At 36.6% G+C, this 15,780-nt stretch overlaps 1 long non-coding RNA gene across 3 annotated transcripts; it reads left to right on the forward strand.

The window, feature by feature from the left end:
• The first annotated feature begins 10,714 nt into the window (after positions 1-10,714).
• Positions 10,715-14,835, forward strand: LOC107898689 (uncharacterized). 3 transcript variants are annotated; one of them, XR_005911959.1, is made up of 2 exons: positions 10,715-11,598; positions 12,342-14,835. It is a non-coding gene; the product is annotated as an uncharacterized lncRNA (long non-coding RNA). The 3 variants fall into 3 exon arrangements; XR_005911958.1 differs by having other exon boundaries at positions 10,715-11,425; positions 11,511-14,835; XR_001684467.2 differs by having other exon boundaries at positions 10,715-11,425.
• Positions 14,836-15,780: the final 945 nt, after the last annotated feature.

Genomic DNA, 15,780 nt, shown 5'->3' on the forward strand with positions numbered 1-15,780 from the left:
TACTTAGTACGTTAAACTAATAATGCGCTTAATCCACATATTTTTATTATTTATTTTAATTATTTTTGAAAATGAATTTTACCTAATTTGGCATTTAATTAATTAATTTTTGTGTAGATATAATTATTATCTAATATGTCGGGAAAAGAGCACGAAAGATTTGACACGAGAATTTAAATTGACGCACAAAACAAAAATTTTAGAATTATTTTTTACTATTATTTCTTTTAATTTTGTTTGTATTTATAAGCTTATCTCTTTATTTTATTTTTTACTAATTTAGGTTATTATTATTATTATTATATTTAGGTGTTAAATAGAAGAAGGGGCGCACAGTCATCCTTCTCTTAATTTTAGGTTTTATTTGTTACTAATTATAATATATATTACATTTAGATACAAAATTAAGCCTAAAATTAGACTCTGATCATATCAATTTATTCAATCTTATTTTATATTTTGTTTATTTTTATCATTTTTATTTTAATCACAATTTTTGCACAAATTATCATTGTGGGCACAATAATTTCCCGTCACAAACTTGGTTAATTAGAACGTGAATTTTAATCATTCCAATTCTTATGAGATCGATCCTATTCTTTATATTACTATTTACATAGCATTTAGACATAGAAATATTATTTTTGGTGCATTCAGCACCCATACTAAACTCATCTCATTTCTTGGAAGCTTGCTGGTTTAGTATTCTGGTGATTTCGTGGGGCATTGTGATGTGATGGCTTAATTGTTTTAGTTGTTCTGGACTATTGTCGAGCTGCACAATATTGTCTTACTTTGTAAATGCAGTTTTATGATTCTCTCTTAATAAATGTTACATAGGATACAACACGTTATACATGAAACATGGACCTCTTTTGTTTTGTCTGTATATATCACTTGGTTTCTAATATAATTCTCTAGCACAATTGGATCATCCCATTTTAGTATGCCTAAATCTTTCAATCCTTCTTTTGTCACCATGGTCTCTAAAACCTCAAAGATGTTCTCAAAGTTACTCACGGATACTGACATCAAGAAGAGATTGGCGATCCCGGCAAAAAGCCTGCCATCATTGCCACCTTTCAATGGAAGCCATGCAGTCATAATTCACCTTTTGTGCGGCACAAGCACTTGGCCAATTCTCTGCACTATCCGCAGAAAAGGGTACAAGAAGCCTGTGTTCTCCGGTGGATTATGGAGAAATTTCGTTGTTTCTAACAACGTCAATGTTGGTGACAAGATCACCATGTGCAAAGTGCAATATGAAGATGGCTCTTCCCACTATCTGGTTGAACTGGAGAAGTCAGCTGCCAGCAACCAATACGGGGCTCTTCCTTCTCCTGCTCTCTCTTTCAATCATGATGCCGATGGAAACGCTCTACCCAACTCTGGAAACGAGGTAGAACATCTAGCTAAGGCTCCTGATGATGCACCGATCAAACAGAAGGGAGTTATCCGTATTATGGAGCTTTCCAATGGTGCAACTGACACTTTAGTTGATGATGATCATGTTATCAACAAAGCATCCGTCAAGATGTTTGGTACTAATCTAAGTGATGAAGTGACTGAAATGAAGTGGTTTATGGCCAAAGAAGAGATCAACTTCTTTGGTATCGACGAGGGTGGTGCAATTGCAATGGCAATGGCCTATGGCAGTGGCACTAGTGATGATGGTGGAGAAGCATGTTGTAACATTATTACTCATCATCAAAGTGAAGTTAGCTTGGACTTGGTTCTGCGACAACCCAATCCATTGTAGGACCCCTAATTGATGGTTTGCAACAAAAAATCCGTTCAAGTTGTGTGCTTGACCTTGTCGGTGACCGATTGTTCCAACTTTTGATGGTCCTCAAACGTTTTGAACATGTATCTGTCTGCTTTTGCAGTTCGTGTTTCTTTGATTTGTTTTATCTAGGATGCTGTCGTACCGTCTTTTTCACCCTCTCGTGTTTTATGACTCTTCAAGTCATATATAAATAAGACGCTCAAGCTAGGGGCATATGTATACATATATATATTTATATATTGGGCTGGGATTGTTGCTTTTAATTTATTCTCCTTATTATGATTTGATAAGAAGGGTATGGAATTAGAAAAGCTTGGTTTTTATTTTATTTTTCTCACGCCAAAGCCTTCCGTTTCGTTGACTTTGTTTCTATGCGGTACCTTCTTCATCTCCTACATCCATACATACATAATCGGATCCAACTCCAATACCAGTTCCTCGGCAGGTATATGTAGCTATGTTTATCATGTGTCTGCTATATATAATATTTCTTCACAATTTCTTTTTCCCTCTGCTAGCTGTAAGTATATTTTGCTATATACATACTCCTCAATTGATTTTAGAATATTGGTGTTTTCATGGAGAAATACATAGCTAATCAAGTTTTAGTTGCTTATCTGCTTGCTAGGCATACATAGATGGTTCAAATTATATGTCTCATCACCTAATTAATTTTTTCTAAGTATGCAATCCTTTCGGTACCCAGAAATTTGAGATAGTTCTAATAGATTTTTTTTAAAATCTAATTTGTCATGTTATTACAGTTTTCCAGGGGTAAATCCAAAATTTTTTTAGACCTAAACGACGATGAACCATTAGTGTTGGAGAATCTGAAGCGGTGGTCGTATACCCTTTAGGTGGTCTGCGCTCAAACAAGATATGCGCAAAGAAGGTAAGGTAGAAAAGTTCTAAGAATACTCAGACCAGAAGAAAAAGATGTCCCGAAGCTTGGTCGTGAAATCCAAGTCCAACAACGTACTCCAATTCAACGTTTCGAGCCTTTGGGTATAAATGTCTCCCTTGTTTGCTCCACCATTTCTTTTTAATACTAATATTTTTTATCTAGCATGATTATGTTGCTTACCTTTGGTGGTGTTTAAAAACATGTCACTAAATCCCATTTTTTGACGTCTGATGATGTTGATGGAAATGTTTGTAAATATATATGTTTCAGCTCATACTGTTGAACGGGGAAATGTGTTTTAGCTCATACCATATTTTTTATTAATAATGTATATGTTAACATTTTATGTATTCCTGTTACGATACTCATTATTATCTATCTATTACTCGATTGGATCCTGATCCATACTCTTTATTACGGTATTTTCTATAAGCATGATGTGAGTTCACACCATCATATAGGCGAACTCGCATTGTATAAAACGGTTCGCACTTCGTGTCTGGGCTCGCACCATATAGGAGAACCCACATTGTATAAACACGTGGTAACCTTAGAATAGAGTACATGGCAACGTACATGATAACCTACCTAATATATCACATCTATAAATAATCATATCATATAAATACATAAATTAACCCATCTGGATATATACTCAACAGTTCCTAATAGTGGGTAAAACACTATGAGCAGCATCATAGGTAAAACAAACCCAAAAAAGGAACACCACAGCCAAAAAGAAAACAGACAAACAACTTTAAGAAGCACGTCCAAAAACGTCCAAGGGTTATCAAAAGTTCAACCAACCATGCTAGCTTTTGACTTAGCAAATAGTGGATTGTCTTAGAACCAAATCCAGGCTATGCCTTTGATTAGCAATTATCTTGCAACATGCTGTTAACATTAATGGAAGACAATTAATAATGGTTGCCATTAACATTAATGGGAGACAATCAATAATGACAACCACCAACTTTGGAAAAGTGGCATGGGATAATTTTTTTTTTTGGTCCTTGAGATAATGAGCTATTTATTGTTTGGTCCTTGAACCTCAACTATAAATAGGCCTTCTCATTTCTCATTTCAATTCATCCCAACCAATCTTTCTCTCTTAGTTTTCTCTCTTCTCCCATTTGAGAATTCTTAAGGAATTCTATTTGTTTGTAATATTTTGGAGATAGTAAAGTTATCATCTGGTTTTAGTAGCCCGAGGACGTAGGTATAATTTACCGAACCTCGTTAAAACTCTTGTGTTCTTTTTGTCCTATTTTTCTTTCAATATTTGAGGGTATAATAGTAGTATTTAATTGTGCTATTAAATTACGTTAGAAGGAATATTCTGACTAAGGAAAGACTTGGTATTTAAGAGATCCTTGTGATCCACCTCTCTTCCCTGGGAATTGAACTTTGTGTGATTTTTTAGTACAATAATTTACACGCTTCCGACCCTATTAGAACAACAAGTGGTATCAAGAGCCGAAGGTTAATCGTAGTATGCTCTGTGGTTGCAGTTTAAACTGATCTTCCACATCAGAAAAGATTTCCTTAGGTATATTGAAAGATTATGGAGAAAACGGTCGGTGTAGGAGCTTCAACATCGTCCATGTGGACAAGACCGACAATTGCAAATGCAAGATTGGCCGTGGAGATCTTTGATGGCACGGGCCATTTTGGTATGTGGCAAAGTGAGGTTCTAGATGCCCTTTTTCAGCAGGGTCTAGACATTGCCATTGATGAAGAGAAACCAGATGATGTACAGGAGAAAGATTGGAAGGCGATCAATCGGTTGGCATGTGGCACAATTCGATCATGCCTTTCTCGAGAGCAGAGGTATGCTTTTTCAAAGGAGACTTCTGCAAATAAGTTGTGGGTGGCACTTGAAGAAAATTTTTTAAAGAAAAACAGTCAAAATAAGCTCCACTTGAAGAAAAGACTGTTTCGCTTCACATACGTCCAAGTACCACAATGAATGATCACATCACCAAATTTAATCAACTAGTCACTGATTTGCTGAATATGGATGAGACATTCAAAGATGAAGATTTGGCTTTGATGCTGTTGGGGTCACTTCCTGAGGAGTTTGAGTTCCTAGAAACTACTCTACTTCATGGCAGGAGTGATATATCTCTGAGCGAAGTCTGTGCGGCCTTATACAGTTATGAACAGAGAAAGAAGGACAAACAGAAAAACTCAATCAGAGATACAGAAGCTTTAGTAGTCCGAGGTCATTCATACACTCGGAAGAAAACTCAAAAAGGGAGATCAAAGTCAAAGTCCAGACTCGGGAAAAATGAATGTGCTTTTTGTCATGAGAAAGGCCACTGGAAGAAAAATTGTCCAAAGCTGAAGAATAAGGGAAAAGCTGCTGTAGATGCTTGTGTTGCTAAGCATGATACTAGTGACTCTGAACTATCACTGGTTGCATCATCATCGTCGTTCCATTCAGATGAGTGGATATTGGATTCGGGTTGTACCTATCATATGTCCCCTAACCGGGAGTGGTTCTCTAATTTAGTAGAACTAAATGGAGGAGTTGTTTATATGGGCAATGACAATGCCTGTAAAACTGTTGGGATAGGTTCAATCCAATTAAAGAATCAAGATGGATCAACCAGAGTTCTGACTGATGTTCGGTACGTGCCCAGTTTGAAGAAAAATCTCATCTCATTGGGAGCCTTGGAATCCAATGGTTCAGTTGTTACTATGAGAGATGAGATTTTGAAAGTGACATCTGGCGTACTTGTGATATTGAAGGGCATTAGGAAAAATAACTTGTATTACTACCAAGGTAGTACAGTTATTGGAGCAGTCGCTACAGCTTCCGGTAACAAAGAATTGGACTCAATGCAGTTGTGGCATATGAAGTTGGGACATGCCAGCGAAAAATCCTTGCAAATTCTGGAAAAGCAAGGATTGTTGAAAGGTGCAAAGGCTTACAAATTAAAATTTTGTGAGCATTGTGTTCTGGGAAAGCAAAAGAGAGTGAAATTCGGTACTGCTATCCATAATACAAAAGGTATTTTGGAATATGTTCACTCAGATGTGTGGGGGCCTTCCAAGACACCTTCATTGGGAGGAAAACACTACTTTGTTACTTTTGTTGATGACTTTTCCAGAAGAGTTTGGGTGTATACCATGAGAACTAAGGATGAAGTGCTTAGAGTTTTTCTTAAATGGAAAACTATGATCGAAAACCAGACTGGCAAGAAAATCAAGCGGCTTAGGACGGACATATGAAGTTGGGACATGCCAGCGAAAAATCTTTGCAAATTCTGGCAAAGCAAGGATTGTTGAAAGGTGCAAAGGCTTACAAATTAAAATTTTGCGAGCATTGTGTTCTGGGAAAGCAAAAGAGAGTGAAATTCGGTACTGCTATCCATAATACAAAAGGTACTTTGGAATATGTTCACTCAGATGTGTGGGGGCCTTCCAAGACACCTTCATTGGGAGGAAAACACTACTTTGTTACTTTTGTTGATGACTTTTCCAGAAGAGTTTGGGTGTATACCATGAGAACTAAGGATGAAGTGCTTAGAGTTTTTCTTAAATGGAAAACTATGATCGAAAACCAGACTGGCAAGAAAATCAAGCGGCTTAGGACGGACATATGAAGTTGGGACATGCCAGCGAAAAATCCTTGCAAATTCTGGCAAAGCAAGGATTGTTGAAAGGTGCAAAGGCTTACAAATTAAAATCTTGCGAGCATTGTATTCTGGGAAAGCAAAAGAGAGTGAAATTTGGTACTGCTATCCATAATACAAAAGGTATTTTGGAATATGTTTACTCAGATGTATGGGGGCCTTCCAAGACACCTTCATTGGGAGGAAAACACTACTTTGTTACTTTTGTTGATGACTTTTCCAGAAGAGTTTGGGTGTATACCATGAGAACTAAGGATGAAGTGCTTAGAGTTTTTCTTAAATGGAAAACTATGATCGAAAACCAGACTGGCAAGAAAATCAAGCGGCTTAGGACGAACAATGGAGGGGAATATAAAAGTGATCCGTTCTTCGATGTGTGCCAAGAGTATGGTATTGTTCGACACTTCACAGTTAGGGATACACCACAGCAGAATGGATTGGCATAGCGTATGAATCGAACATTGCTGGAGAAAGTTCGATGTATGTTGTCCAATGTTGGGTTGGGCAAGCAATTTTGGGCTGAGGCTGTGACATACGCTGGCCATCTTGTTAATCGTTTGCCATCATCTGCATTAGAAAGAAAAACTCCTATGGAGGTATGGTCTGGAAAACTGGCTACAGATTATGATTCTTTACATGTGTTTGGAACCACTGCATATTACCATGTGAAGGAGTCAAAGTTAGATCCGAGGGCAATGAAAGCTCTCTTTATGGGAATCACTTCTGGAGTGAAGGGCTTTCGTCTTTGGTGCTTAAGCACAAAGAAAATAATCTGTAGCAGAGATGTTACCTTTGATGAATCTGCCACATTGAAAAAGGTAGCAGATAAAGATATTCAGACGAGCAATACTCCACAGCAGGTGGAGTGTACTCCAAAACAGGTGGAGTTTGAGCAGATGGGGATTTGCCCAGTTAATAAGTCTAATTCTCCAGCCACAATGGAGGAATTAGAGGTTGAAGAGGTTCTGACCCAAGAACCACTAAGTACACCAGAACCAGTTGCAGTTGCAAGGCCACGGAGAGAAATTCGTAAACCTGCTCGATTTACTGATATGATGGCCTACGCCCTTCCCGTTGTTGATGATATTCCTATCACTTATCAAGAAGCAATGCAAAGCTTAGAAAGTGATAAATGGAAAAGCGCCATGGATGAAGAAATGCAGTCTCTCCGGAAGAACAATACTTGGGAGTTGGCGCAATTACCGAAAGGTAAAAGGGCAATCAGATGCAAGTGGGTATTCGCAAAGAAAGATGGATCTCCTAGCAAGAAGGATATTAGCTACAAGGCAAGATTGGTAGCTAAAGGCTACGCTCAGAAGGAGGGAATTGACTACAATGATGTATTTTCCCCTGTTGTGAAGCATTCCTCCATTAGAATTTTGTTGGCCTTGGTAGCACAGTTGAATTTGGAGCTAGCTCAACTTGATGTTAAGACAGCTTTCTTGCATGGTGAGTTAGAAGAGGAGATCTATATGACTCAGCCTGAAGGATACACAGATGCTGGTGGTAGAAATTGGGTTTGTAAGCTGAACAAATCGCTATATGGATTGAAGCAATCCCCGAGGCAGTGGTACAAGCGATTTGATAGCTTTATGAGAAGGCAGAAGTACACAAGAAGCAAATATGACAATTGTGTGTATTTGCAGAAGCTGCATGACGGATCTTTCATTTATCTACTCTTGTATGTTGATGATATGTTAATCGTTTCGAAGAGCCAAAAAGAGATAGATAAGCTGAAGGCTCAGTTGAATCAAGAATTCGAGATGAAAGATCTAGGTGAGGCCAAGAAGATTCTCGGCATGGAGATAAGTAGAGATAGACAGAGAGGCAAGCTTTGTTTGAATCAGAAGCAATATCTGAAAAAGGTATTACAATGTTTTGGTGTAAATGAAAACATAAAACATGTAAGTACCCCACTTGCTTCTCATTTGAAACTTAGTGCTCAATTATCTCCGAAAACTGAAGAAGAAAGAGAATATATGGCAAAAGTCCCATATGCTAATGCAGTTGGGAGTTTGATGTATGCGATGGTGTGTACGCGGCCTGACATTTCACAAGTTGTTGGAGTTGTGAGCAGGTATATGCATGATCCTGGAAAAGGACATTGGCAAGCTGTGAAATGGATTCTACGGTATCTTCGAAAAACCGTAGATGTTGGTTTAATTTTTGAACAGGATGAAGCACTTGGTCAGTTTGTAGTTGGATATGTTGATTCCGACTTTGCTGGTGATTTAGATAAACGTCTTTCAACTACGGGGTATTTGTTTACTCTTGTGAAAGCCCCAGTGAGTTGGAAGTCTACCTTACAGTCTACAGTAGCTGTGTCTACTATAGAGGCAGAATATATGGCAGTTACAGAAGCTGTTAAGGAGGCTATTTAGCTTAATGGATTGTTGAAAGACTTAGGAGTTGTTCAAAGTCACATAAGTTTATATTGTGACAGTCAGAGCGCTATTCATTTAGCGAAAAATCAAGTCTATCATTCAAGAACCAAGCATATCGACGTAAGATATCACTTTGTGCGGGAAGTCTTTGAAAAAGGAAAAATTCTACTTCAGAAGATTCCGACAGTAGATAATCCCGCAGATATGATGACCAAGGTGGTAACAACAATCAAGTTTAATCATTGTTTGAACTTGATTAACATCATGAGAATTTGAGTACCTTCAGGTGTATGGCGCTCGAGAGCGCATTTGTAGGCACTACAAAAGATAGCTTTATCGAATTTGGGGAGTTGAAGGAAGTGTGTGAAGATGTGATTATCCTAATCAAATCTTCAATGTGGAGATTGTTAACATTAATGGAAGACAATTAATAATGGTTGCCATTAACATTAATGGGAGACAATCAATAATGACAACCACCAACTTTGGAAAAGTGGCATGGGATAATTTTTTTTTTGGTCCTTGAGATAATGGGCTATTTATTGTTTGGTCCTTGAACCTCAACTATAAATAGGCCTTCTCATTTCTCATTTCAATTCATCCCAACCAATCTTTCTCTCTTAGTTTTCTCTCTTCTCCCATTAGAGAATTCTTAAGGAATTCTATTTGTTTGTAATATTTTGGAGATAGTAAAGTTATCATCTGGTTTTAGTAGCCCGAGGACGTAGGTATAATTTACCGAACCTCGTTAAAACTCTTGTGTTCTTTTTGTCCTATTTTTCTTTCAATATTTGAGGGTATAATAGTAGTATTTAATTGTGCTATTAAATTACGTTAGAAAGAATATTCTGACTAAGGAAAGACTTGGTATTTAAGAGATCCTTGTGATCCACCTCTCTTCCCTGGGAATTGGACTTTGTGTAATTTTTAGTACAATAATTTACACGCTTCCGACCCTATTAGAACAACACATGCTTCATCAGTTATTAGTACCAAAAAACTTGGCAAGAGGTTTCGCAATAACATGATCATCAACCAATGTGGTAACTGCAACATTGGCGAGCATGTTGATCATCGGTGCATTAGGCAGTTGCTCTCGCCGGTGCCGTGTGACGGTGGTTTCATCGGCTTCATGGTTGCCGGCAGCTGGCTTCTCCACTTCAACCCTATAGTGTGAAGAACCATCTTGATGTTGCACTCTGTATATAGTGACTTTATCACCAATTTTGAGTTCGTTATGAACAACAAATTTTCTCCATCCACGGGAGAAAACAGGTTTTGTGTACCATTGTTTACGGACAGTACAGTCAATTGACCAGATCTTTGTCCCATACATTAGCTGAATCTTGACCGCATGGCTTCGATTGAAACGAGGCAATGAAGGCAAGATCTTTTTCGGGATCGCCAACCTCTTGTTGATGTCGGTATATGTAAGTTTTTTAGAGAACATGATTGTGGCTTGAACTGCCATGGTGAGCTTTCTGCAATGATAGGACAGAACACATGTTTCATTTATAAGGTGTCGTGTTGTGTATGGGTAAGCTCCATTCTATTATTAAAAAAATATAACACATGCTGAATTTTTTCATATATTATTAATTAATTTTAAATGATACGATTTATTATTTATTAAATGTTATTTTTAAAAACTCCTTTATATTTTAAATTTGTAATTATTCCTATGAAATTTTTTTTTAAAAGTACATAATATGACATATATACTTCCATTCGAATGACATATATACACTAGTGATTAAATATATATAAATATACTTTTTTAAAGGAATATATATAAATATACTTATATATAGAAACATAGATATGATGCAATAGACAAGATGCAAACAAGTGGGGTGTAAAGATGTTGAGAAGAAAGTAAACAGTTAGCTGGGTAGTTAGACTTAATATGCATAAGTTAGTCTGTTAGTTAGTTAATAGATAATCTATAAAAACTAATGAGTTTATGAGTAAAGATAGACTAGTAGTTTTACTCACTTAATATACTGTTAGTCTTCATTCATCAATAAATTCTTGATCAATTTTTTCAACATGGTATCAAAGCTCCGGTGATCATTGTTTTTCCGATTGTTCACGATTGTCGTCTTTTCAGTCATTCATGGTTATTCGGTACTGCTTCTGGTCATTCCAGTTTACTCCATATTGCTAGTTGGTCTTGGTTTGTTTTGGGTTCTACAAGTTGGTTGACAAAGCCCATTTTTGTTGGTTTCTACTGGCCCAAATACGGTTTTTAATCTAGGGCACTCTTTATCTGTGGTGTTTCTTCTTGTTCTTGCTCGTCGTTTTCTATTTTCACCATCGGAGGTTTTGAATCATGGTGACTCGCTCTGAATCAATTATTGATTTTAATCATCCCCTTTACCTGCATCCTTCTAATACTTCAGGTACCCTGTTGGTGTCTCACCAGTTGCTTGGAGTTGAGAATTATAATGTTTGGAGCCAGACCATAAAAATCGTGATGTTGGCCAAAAACAAATTGGGGTTTGTAGATGGTACTTGTTCTAAGGATTCGTTACCAGATGAGATGGGCTATCAATGAGAGCGGTGTAATGCCATTATCTTATCTTGGATTTTGAATACAGTTAGCAGGGAGCTCTCAGCGATGATCATTTTTGCATCCAGCGCAGTAGCGATGTGGAACCGTTCTAGAATCTATTTTTTTTGCATCGTGAAATCACCTCGCATCTTCAAGGTACTGCTTCCATCTCTGTGTATTTTACTAAGTTGCAACTGTTCTGGGATGAATACGATGCTCTTATGCCTTTTCCTTCATGTAGATGTGTTCAATCAAGACAGAATATTGAGCATATTTTACAGCAGCGTCTATTCCAGTTTCTAATGGGATTGAATGAAACATATAATGCAGTGAGTAGTCAAATTTTGTTAATGAACCCATTACCATCTGTCAATCACGTATACTTTATGCTTGTGCAAGAGGAGTCATAAAGGTAACATAGCTCCAGTACTGTTGGGTCTGATCCTGTCTCTTTTCACTCAACACACATGGTGCAAAAGAAACGTTTTACTAGAACCTGTGATCATTGCAAGATTAAAGGGTATAAAAGGGAAAATTATTATAGGATAATTGGTTACCCTGCAGATTTTAAGTTCACTAATAAGAAGGCAAACAATGTTTCTAGATCTGTAGTGAACAATGTTTCTATTAATGATCCTGCAAGTGGCAATGAAATGACTGGTGATGTTGGTATATCTAGTCCACAAACACCTATATTTACTTAGGCACAGTATCAACAAATCTTGAGTTTGTTGAACAAGGAGCCTACAATTGAACCTACTACAAGCCTAACAGGTATGGTTGATGTTGGTCAAAATTGGATTATGGATACTGGAGCTACTGGCCACATGCTTTCTAATTTCCAATTCTTAGAATCTCCTATTGCATGTGTATTGCATTCACCCTGTATTCAACTCCCAAATGGCTCTTCTGTTTCAATTACTCATGTTGGCATCTATACTATTCAACTTGGTCTTCAGCTTACCAAAGTTCTCTATGTTCCAAATTTCTATTATAACATTTTTTCTATTTCTAAACTTACTAATGATCTCAATTGTGTTGTTTCGTTTTCCCTCATTTTTGCCTTATACAGGATCTCTCAAGTGGAAAGATGAGGGAGATTGGTAGGGAGCAAGGTGGTTTTTATATCCTTGAACCGTCTTGACAGACTAGTGTGGCTTTGACTCCGTCTGTTGCATCTGTTACATTCGTTGGACCATCTTTTTTTGGCACACTAGACTTGGCCATACTTCTATTTCAAGATTGAATAAGATGCTTAATCTTCCCTGCACAGTTTTGAATAGTGATAGCATACAACAATGTCCTATGTGTCCTCTTGCTAAACAAACTAGACTTTCATTTCCCATAAGTACGTCTCGTGTTGATATTGGTTTTTCCCTTTTTCATATAGATTTGTGAGGGCCCTATCGAGTTTCTACTCATAGTGGCCATAGGTATTTTTTTTAACCATTGTTGATGATTACTCTAGGATGACATAGGTGCATATGTTATGATATAAAAGTGATGCTCTTGTATATCTCAAACAATTTTTTGCCTTGGTTAAGAATCAATTTTCCACTAGCATCAAAGTTGTTCGTAGTGATAATGGGTATGGATTTTTTAAGATTGAGTGCAACGAATTTTTTACTTTGTTAGGCATTGTACATCAAAGCTTGTGTGTTCATACTCTTTAGTAAAATAGAGTTGCTAAACGAAAATATAGACATTTGCTTAACGTTGCTAGGTCACTTAAATTTCAGTCTCATATGCCTAGTAAATTTTGGGTTGAGTGTATGTTAACTGCATGTTTTTGATAAATCGAATACCTACTTCTCTTTTACATTAGAAGAGTCCTTTTGAACTTTTATATCGTAAACCTCCAGATCTTTCCAGTTTAAAAGTGTTTGGATGTCTTTGTTATACTACCACACCTAATTATCATGATAAATTTTCTCCTAAGGCTATTCCTTCTATGTTTATGGGATATTCTTATATTCAGAAAGGTTACTTGTTATTGAAGCTTAAAACCAAAATTTTTTTTGTTAATCGTGATGTTTTATTTCATGAGACCGTGTTTCATTTTTCCTTTCTTACAAAACATTTTTTTATTTTTCCTACAACTGATAACTCTACTTTTCTTCATCTAGAGCCTTTGTCTTTTACTCCTATCCATTCCCCATCACTTATTTTGCCAGCACCTTCTTCTTCTCAAACATTACCAACTGCTACTGAACCAATTTCTCTTCCCCCTTACGACGCACCACATGGTCTGTCAAGCCACCTACCTGGATGAGAGATTACGTTTGTTCCAACCAATCTTTCATTTCCCTTGCTGCAGGTTCATATCCTATTTCTCATGTTATTCCTCGTTGCATTTAACTGTTCACACTCAGCTATTTGCAGCTACTATTTCTTCTTTAACTGAACCTCAAACATATGCTGAGGCCATCTCAGATCCAAGATGGGTCAATGCTATGCAACAAGAAATTTTTTTCTTTGGAAGCTAATGGTACGTGGGAGGTTGTTTCTTTACCTACTAGTGCGGTTCCTATCAGGTGAAAATGGGTTTGTAAGATCAAGTATAACTCTGATGGCTCCGTTGAACGGTTTAAAGCTCGAGTGGTAGGGAAAGGATATAATAGCAGGCTGGTATTGATTTTCAGGAGACTTTTTCCCTTGTGGTTAAGCATGTCACTGTTCAGACTGTTGTTAGTTTGGCTGCCATGCATGAATGGCCCCTTTTCCAAATGGACATTCTGGATGGTTTTCGCACACAGGGGGAGCACAAGGTGTGTCGTCTACTCAAATCATTGTACAGTTTGAAACAAGCTTATTGACAATGGAATTTAAAACTTACTGAGGCATTGCTGCAATAAGGTTACACACAAAGCAAATATGACTATTCTTTGTTTTTCAAAAGACGAAGGGGAAACATAGTCATCCTACTTATCTATGTTGATGATCTGCTAATCACAGGAAGTGACATTGGTATGATAAATGAGCTAAAAAAGGTCTTACACCAAAACTTCAAGATGAAAAACTTAGGTGCATGGAAGTATTTTCTTGGAATAGAGGTTATGAGATCAAGTGAAAGGATTGTGTTGAATCAATGGAAGTAAACGTTGGATTTGATAGTTGATGTGGGGTTAGAAGAAGCAAAACCAACGAGTACGCCTCTTGAATAAAATCAGAAACTCACTTCGATTGAGTATGATGAATATGTACAAATAAGAGCTGATGGGGATGAATTGATAACTGATGTTGCAGTATATCAATGACTTTTGGGAAGGTTACTATACTTGACCAATACACGACCAGACATAATGTTTGCAGTTCAACACTTAAGCCAGTTCATGCACAAACCCAAAAAATCTCATTTGGAGGCTATTTTTCGTGTGGTTCGATACATAAAAAAAATCCTGGTCAGGGTATCCTGTTGGCTGCATCTAGTAAACCACAACTTATTGCCTTTTGTGATTCTAATTGAGCTTCATGTCCCATGTCCAAACGATCCGTCACTAGTTTTTGTGTTAAACTTGGAGATTCTCTCATTTCATGGAAATAAAAATAAATAAACTGTTGTTTCTCGATCGTTAGCAAAGGCTGAATATAGAAGCATGGCAGCAGTAGTAGCAGAGGTTATTTGGCTGGATGGCTTGTTAAAAGAGGTCTTTCTTAGTCAGCTTGACAAGTCTATACTTTTTTCAGATAGCCGAGCAGCACTACAGATTGTAGCAAACCCTGTTTTTCATGAACGCACTAAACATATAGAAATTGATTGTCATTTTGTACAAGATAAAATTAGAGAATGCTTGATTTAAATGCAACATATTGGGACGACTAAATAGCTTGTAGATTTGATGACTAAAACTCTTGGAATCAAGCAGCATGAATATTTGGTGTCCAAATTAGGGGTTAAAGATTTGTACCAACCTTAACTTGAGGGGGTGTTGAGAAGAAAGCAAACAATTAGCTGGGTAGTTAAGCTTAGTATGCATAAGTTAGTCTGTTAGTTAGTTAGCAGATAATCTATAAAAACTAATGAGTTTTTGAGTAAAGATAGACTGGTAGTTTTACTCACTGAATGTATTGTTAGTTTTCATTCATCAATAAATTCTTGATTAGTTTTTCAACAAAAGACAAGTAGTTTTAGTTTTGTTTTTTGTCAAAATTTTGATGAGTAATGTATGTACATATGAGTTGAAACTTATTCAAATAAGTTTATTAAAGCTGTCATTTTTTGTAAGTCTGGAAGATCAATAGATTTACAATACATTTTTTTATGGATTCAAATATTTTTAAATTGAGATGTTTTTATTAAAAGAGTTATCTCTTATTTTCGAAATGCATTTTGAATCATCTTATTTCAACTTTTGGAGTTTAAATTATAACTATTTTAATGAAAATTGTATTTTCTACATTTGCTTGCGTCAATAATGACGTGTTTTTGAGTTTGTATAAGCTTTTAAATCATTTAAGGCAAGTGATGTATGAACCCAATAATGTATTTATTGAATTTTAAATTTTAGGGA

Source organism: Gossypium hirsutum, chromosome D04 (genome assembly GCF_007990345.1).
Source record: "Gossypium hirsutum isolate 1008001.06 chromosome D04, Gossypium_hirsutum_v2.1, whole genome shotgun sequence".
Taxonomy (NCBI): domain Eukaryota; kingdom Viridiplantae; phylum Streptophyta; class Magnoliopsida; order Malvales; family Malvaceae; genus Gossypium; species Gossypium hirsutum.